Raw genomic sequence first — 7,242 nt, 5'->3', positions numbered from 1 at the left:
AGGATCGGCTTCCACTTCCTCCAATCCTAACCGTAACCATTAATGGGGGGAAATGCGAAGTGGATCCAAGATGAGTGTCTAGGTGCAACTGCACCCTACACTGTTAAAAGAGGAACGACCCTGCTGTTGTGGTGTGTTGTGAAGAACAAAAACTAAAGTTGTCTCTGCAGTCTGCAGTAAACATGTGGTGCCAGGGCCCAGGCAGGGTCGTTGCTATAAATAATACACCCTACATACACACACACACATGCACACGCACACACAGAGACACACACTGAATGCACACAGTGATGTCATTCCTCACAGGGACACAAGCTGTGTCACCACACATCTGTGCGGAGCCAGGTGCCACATTTAACTGTGTGAGTGTGTGTGTGTGCGTGTGCATGTGCGTGTGCGTGCGTATGTGCCCATCGAGAAAAAATGAGAAAAAAAGAGAGAAAGAAAGAGAGAGAATGTGTATGATAACACCAGAGAGAGCGCTGACTGGAAAACACAATGACTGGATGAAAAGGGAAGTCATGCTTTCGTCAGTAGTTTTTCATCTTCTACTAATTTCTCTGTCTCTACTGAAGTTTGCGTCTGACTTCTGTTGCTCTTCTGGTGTGGTGGAGTCTACAGATGCGTCGTATTCTGACCTTGACTTAATTCCCTCATAATTCCAACATCTTTACGATGAATAAGGTCGAGCAACATGTCGGTTCCAAGTGGAAGAACATCACACCATTCTCCACACACTGTAATTTACAAATTGATAAGAGCTATTGATAAGAGCTAGGTAAATGAGTAAGCCGTTTGGATAAGGGGATTGTAAATATAAATGGCAATTGTTCTAGATCTATTTCGCCTTATGATTGCTGGAGACAAATGTGAAACCAGCCAAATGGCAGAAAACAACTGAAGCATATCAACATATCACCTTTTCTACAGTGAAGTTTATAATTCAAAAGGCATTCGCACATCCAAGCTATCTTTGTTGCAGATGCTTGGTAACAGTTGAATAGCAAGAGAAGAAAGAAGAAACCTGTACACTGCTCTTGATAGAATCACTGCTCTCTATTAAGCTTTTCCTATCAGCATCAAGGCGAAGGCCTTGAGGCTGATATTTAAAGCTTAATAAAGAGCAGTGTGCAGGTTTCTTCTTTTTTCTCTACAGTGAAGTGTATGAAATGTTGGCCTTAACTTGCAATGATTTAATTTAGGGACCCAAGCTATAGACTTCTGTAGCCATCAGCAAAAATGTTTAAAATTTGTTTTATTTCACCTTTATTTAACCAGGTAAGCCAGTTGAGAACAAGTTCTCATTTACAACTGCGCCCTGGCCAAGATAAAGCAAAGCAGTATGACACAAACAACAACACAGTTACACATGGAATTAACAAACATACAGTCAATAACACAATAGAAAAGTCTATATACAGTATGAGAAAATGAGGTAAGCTAAGGTAGGTAAGGCAATAAATAGGCCAAAGTGGAAAAATAATTACAATTTAGCAATTAAACACTGGAGTGATAGATGTGCAGAAGATGAATGTGCAAGTAGAGATACTGGGGTGCAAAGGAGCAAAAAAAAAAAAAACAATATGGGGATGAGGTAGTTGGGTTATGGGCTATTTACAGATGGGCTATGTACAGGTGCAGTGATCTGTGAGCTGCTCTGACAGCTGGTGGTTAAAGTTAGAGAGGGAGATATGAGTCTCCAGCTTCAGTGATTTTTGCAATTTGTTCCAGTCATTGGCAGCAGAGAACTGGAAGGAAAGGCAGCCAAAGGAGGAATTGGCTTTGGGGGTGACCAGTGAGATATACCTGCTGGAACGTGTGCTACGTGCGGGTGCTGCTATTTGTGACCAGTGGGCTGAGATAAGCTTGGGGCTTTACCTAGAAAATACTTATAGATGACCTGGAGCCAGTGGGTTTGGCGACAAATATGAAGCGAGGGTCAGCCAACGAGAGCATACAGGTCGCAGTGGTGGGTACTATGTACTATATGGGGCTTTGGTGACAAAACATATGGCACTGTGATAGACTGCATCCAATTTGCTGCGTAGAGTGTTGGAGGCTATTTTGTAAATGACATCGCCAAAGTCAAGGATCGGTAGGATAGTCAGTTTTACGGTGGTATGTTTGGCAGCATGAGTGAAGGATGCTTGGTTGCAAAATAGGAAGCCGATTCTAGATTTAATTTTGTATTGGAGATGCTTATTAATGTGATTCTGGAAGGAGAGTTTACAGTCTAGCCAGACACTTAGGTAGTTGTAGTTGTCCACATATTCTAAGTCAAAACTATCCATAGTGATGCTGGAAGGGCAGGTGCAGGCAGAGATCGGTTGAAGAGCATGCATTTAGTTTTACTTGCATTTAAGAGCAGTTGGAGGCCACGGAAGGAGAGTTGTATGGCATTGAAGCTCGTCTGGAGGGTAGTTAACACAGTGTCCAAAGAAGGGCCAGAAGTATACAGAATGGTGTCGTCTGCGTAGAGGTGGATCAGAGAATCACCAGCAGCAAGAGCGACATCATTAATGTATACAGAGAAAAGAGTTGGCCCGAGAATTGAACCCTGTGGCACCCCCATCGAGACTGCCAGAGGTCCAGACAACAGGCCCCCTGATTTGACACACTGAACTCTGTCGGAGAAGTATTTGGTGAACCAGGTGAGGCAGTCGTTTGAGAAACCAAGGTTGTTGAGTTTCCCGATAAGAATGTGGTGATTGACAGAGTCGATGAATACAGCTGCACAGTATGGTCTCTTATCGATGGTGGTTATGATATCGTTTAGGACCTTGAGCATGGCTGAGGTGCACCCATGACCAGCTCGGAAACTAGGTTGCATAGCGGAGAAGGTACGGTGGGATTCTAAATGGTTGGTGATCTATTTGTTAAACTTGGCTTTCGAACTCTTTATAGACGGACAGCTATTTCGAGACAGCTCCATAACACCGTGGCTGTACTAAATTCTATAGGGACTTCAGGTTACGAAAAAAAAAGGTGTGGGAACTGTTTAAAATACCTGAACATTATGAAGTGGCTATGAACACACACATACTCAACTACATGCTTGCTTACACATACGGACTCATACATACACACACACACCTGATCTCGCTTTCTTCTCTCACTCTCTCTTTCTCTCTTTTCTCTTCTCTTCTCTCCCTCTCTCTGTTGTCGAGAAATGTTTTATAATTTAGTAGGTTTATTGTTTGTCTATCTTTTTTATGTATTTGTCTCCAAGTTTATATATGTTTACAACAAGCAAGGGGAAGATATCAGAATATGGGCATTGGGGAATAATAACATATTGTACGGAAAATAATCAGGAATGACTCGCAAGAAAGGTGGATCCTTTTGAATATGAAAGTGGACAAAAAAGAGATTTGGCTCATTAACCTATATGGTCCAAATCAGGATGATCCTATCACGACGAAGTCAGCTCCTCTCCTTGTTCGGGCGGCAATCGACGTCACTGTCTTTCTAGCCATCGCTGCTCCATTTCTTATTTTTCCATTTGTTTTGTCTTGTTTCATACACACCTGGTTTTCATTCCATAATCACACTGTATGTATTTAGTCCTCTGTTCCCTTCCATGTCTTTGTGTGTAATTGTTTATTGTTTATGGTGTATGTTCACGCGCTATACTTTTGTATTCATGTTCTGTGTTTTTTGGGCACTTAGATGTCATGTTGTGCCTATTTTTTGACCGGAATAAAAGTGTGCCTGTTTACTCTACTCTGCTCTCCTGCACCTGACTTCGCCTGCCTTACACAGCCTTAACTGATCCACACTTCTTCGAAAACATTTATACCAATTTATTGAACTTACAGGCAACAAATTATCTAATCATTATGGTAGGAGACTATAACACAGTGTTAAGTACCTCAGTGTTAAGTACCTCCAAAGGTAATCACTCTACAAACTATCATCACCGTGCCCTTAAGGAAATCACAAATATTATGGACACATTAGAAATAGTGGATATTTGGAGACTAAAAAACCCCGACCTAGTGAGATATATATGGAGGAGACTTAATCAAGCTAGTCGTCTTGACTACTTTCTTGTCTCTTTCTCTCTTGCATCAAAGGTTAAACAAGTTTTAATAGGAGACAGAATGCGATCGGATCATCATCTAATTGGCATTCACATCTCTTGTAGATTTTTCACGTGGAAGGGGATATTGGAAATTTAATCAAAGTTTACTGGAGGACAACTTTTTTATAACTAAGACAAAATAATTTATAACTGAATTTTTCCAGTATAATATAGGTTCAGCAAATCCACTTATTGTTTGGGATACCTTAAAAACTTCTTGATGCACTCATTCTGTTAGTGGGATCATTTTCGTCAACATCCTCTGAATTGCAGGTCGCCAAATTCAAATTAAATGACAAAAAATATTAATATTCATGAATCACAACTGCAATATTGCAAAACACAGCTTAGACTTTTGTTAATCCACCTGTCGTCTCAGATTTTGAAATTATGCTTTACAGCGAAAGCAATCCAAGTGTTTGTGTAAGTTTATCGATAGCATAACAAAACATTATGTACGCTAAGCATTAAGTAGCTAGGTCACAAAAATCAGAAAAGCAATCAAATTAATCGTTTACCTTTGATGATCTTCGGATGTTTTCACTCCCGCGGCTCCCAGTTACACAACAAATGTTCCTTTTGTTCCATAAAGATTATTTTTATATCCAAATACCTCCGTTTGTTAGTCGCGTTATGTTCAGAAATTCACAGGAAAAGGCGGTCACAACAACGCAGACGAAAATTCCAAATAATATCCATATTGTCCACAGAAACATGTCAAACGTTTTTTATAATCAATCCTCAAGTTGTTTTTAAAATATATAATCGATAAAATATCAACCGCAAATGTCTTTCACAGTAGGAGAGGGAAAAACAATAGCTGTCCAAATTCTGTTGAGCGAGCAAAACTCATGTTACCACTTGACGCGATCGTTCTGGCTCATTTTTCAAAATAAATGCCTGAAACTATGTCTGAAGACTGTTTACACCTCGAGGAAGCGATAGGAAATGGAATCTGGTTGATATCCCTTTAAATGGAGCAATGGGAGGCTATGGAACATGGAGTTTTCAAAATAGAAGCCACTTCCTGGTTTTATTTTTCTCAGGGTTTCGCCTGCAATATCAGTTCTGTTATACTCACAGACAATATTTTGATAGTTTTGGAAACTGAAGAGTGTTTCTCTAACGCAGCGGTTTCTAAATAAGAGTCCCTTCCTATGCGTCCCTATTGAGCAGCGAATGGGATATCAACGAAATTCCTTTTTCTTTGGCTTCCTTAATGTGTCTAGTGTCACAAGACATAGTTTCAGGCTTTTATTTTGAAAAAAGAGCGTGAACGACAACATTGCGTCAGTGGTCGGCTGGTGGCTCTCATAGTAATTTGTGCATAATAGAATCCAACTGTCCGGGTTGATATATTATCGAATAGATATTTGAAAGACACCTTGAGGTTGATTATAAACAACGTTTGCCATGTTTCTGTCAATATTATGGATCAAATTTGGAATATTTTTCTGCGTTGTCGTGACCGCAATTTCCGGTCGATTTCTCAGCCAAACGTGAAGAACAAACGTAGCTATTTCGGCTACAAAAAAAAAACAAAAAAAAGGAACATTTGCTATCTAACTGGGAGTCTCGTGAGTGAAAACATCCGAAGCTCATCAAAGGTAAACTATTTAATTTGATTGTTTTTCTGATTTTCGTGACCAAGTTGCCTGCTGCTAGCTAGGCATAATGCTATGCTAGGCTATCGATAAACTTACACAAATGCTTGTCTTGCTTTGGCTGTAAAGCATAATTTCAAAATCTGAGATGACAAGGTGATTAACAAAAGGCTAAGCTGTGTTTCAATATATTTCAGTTGTGATTTCATGAATATGAATATTTTCTAGTAAGATTTTTTTGTCAGTTGCGTTATGCTAATTAGTGTCAGTCGATGACAATTCTCCCGGATCCGGGATGGGTAGTTCCAAGATTAACTACTCATATAGAAAATGTAGTCTGTCAGGTACTCAGCAGGAAGGTCTGATTTCTCTATTATTAAAACAAGGCCCAGATGGCAAATATAAAGACCCAGTCTATCTAAAAAAAACTGGAGGCTCCTTACAATGTTGTGATGCAAAAATACTAGCAAAATGCATAGCACTCAGAATTAAAATGGTTTTACCAGGTATAGTTCATCCTGATCAGACAGATTTTTTACATGGACGATACATTTGAGATAATATACGACAACTACTAGAAATAATAGAACATTGTGAAACATATAAGAAGCCAGGAATGGTATTTATAGCAGATTTTGAAAAGGCATTTGATAAAGTGAGACTGTATTTTATTTATAAATGCCTGGATTTTTTCAATTTCGGCAATTCTCTTATAAAATGGGTAAAAATAATGTATAGCAACCCCAGATGTAAAATAGTAAATAACGGCTACTTCTCAGAGAGTTTTGAATTGTCAAGAGGAGTTAAACATGGGTATCCGCTATCTCCATATAAATTTGTTATGGTCATCGAAATGCTAGCTATTAAAATCAGATCCAATAACAACATTAGAGGATTAGAAATCCAAGGCTTAAAAACCAAGGTGTCCATGTCTGCTGATGACTCAAGTTTTATGTTAAGTCCGCAAGCTAGATCTCTGCAATGTCTCATTAAAGATCTAGATAACTTTTCTGTACTCTCTGGACTAAAACCTAATTATGATAAGTGTACAATACGCATTGGCTCCTTAAAAAAACTTTTACATTACGCTGCAGCTTACCTATAAAATGGGCTGATGGTAAAGTAGAGATACTCGGTATTCATATCACAAAATATATAAATAAGCTCTCCACAATGAATTTCAATAGAAAACTTATAAAAATAGACAAGATTCTGCAACCATGGATAGGTAAATACATGTCTATTTATGGAAAAATTGCCCTGATTAACTCCTTCGTCATCTCTCAGTTTACTCACTTACTTATGGCGCTGCCTACTCCTGATGATTCGTTTCAAATCATATGAGCAAAAAATATGTCCCTTAATCTGGGATGCTAAACCAGACAAAATAAAGGAGAGTAGTTAGGCTGGCTGGAGACACGGTGATTCGTGTCGTGATGGATCGGCAGGGCTCCGTGTTGTAAAAGGATCCAGGCCATTTGGCAAAATAGGTATTGTAGCCCAAGAAATTGTCTGATGGGCCTCTTCAGCTAACAGTCGATATGCTCTGATAGC

The sequence above is a fragment of the Oncorhynchus mykiss genome, chromosome 6, assembly GCF_013265735.2.
Source record: "Oncorhynchus mykiss isolate Arlee chromosome 6, USDA_OmykA_1.1, whole genome shotgun sequence".
Taxonomy (NCBI): domain Eukaryota; kingdom Metazoa; phylum Chordata; class Actinopteri; order Salmoniformes; family Salmonidae; genus Oncorhynchus; species Oncorhynchus mykiss.
This window is presented reverse-complemented; position numbering follows the sequence as displayed.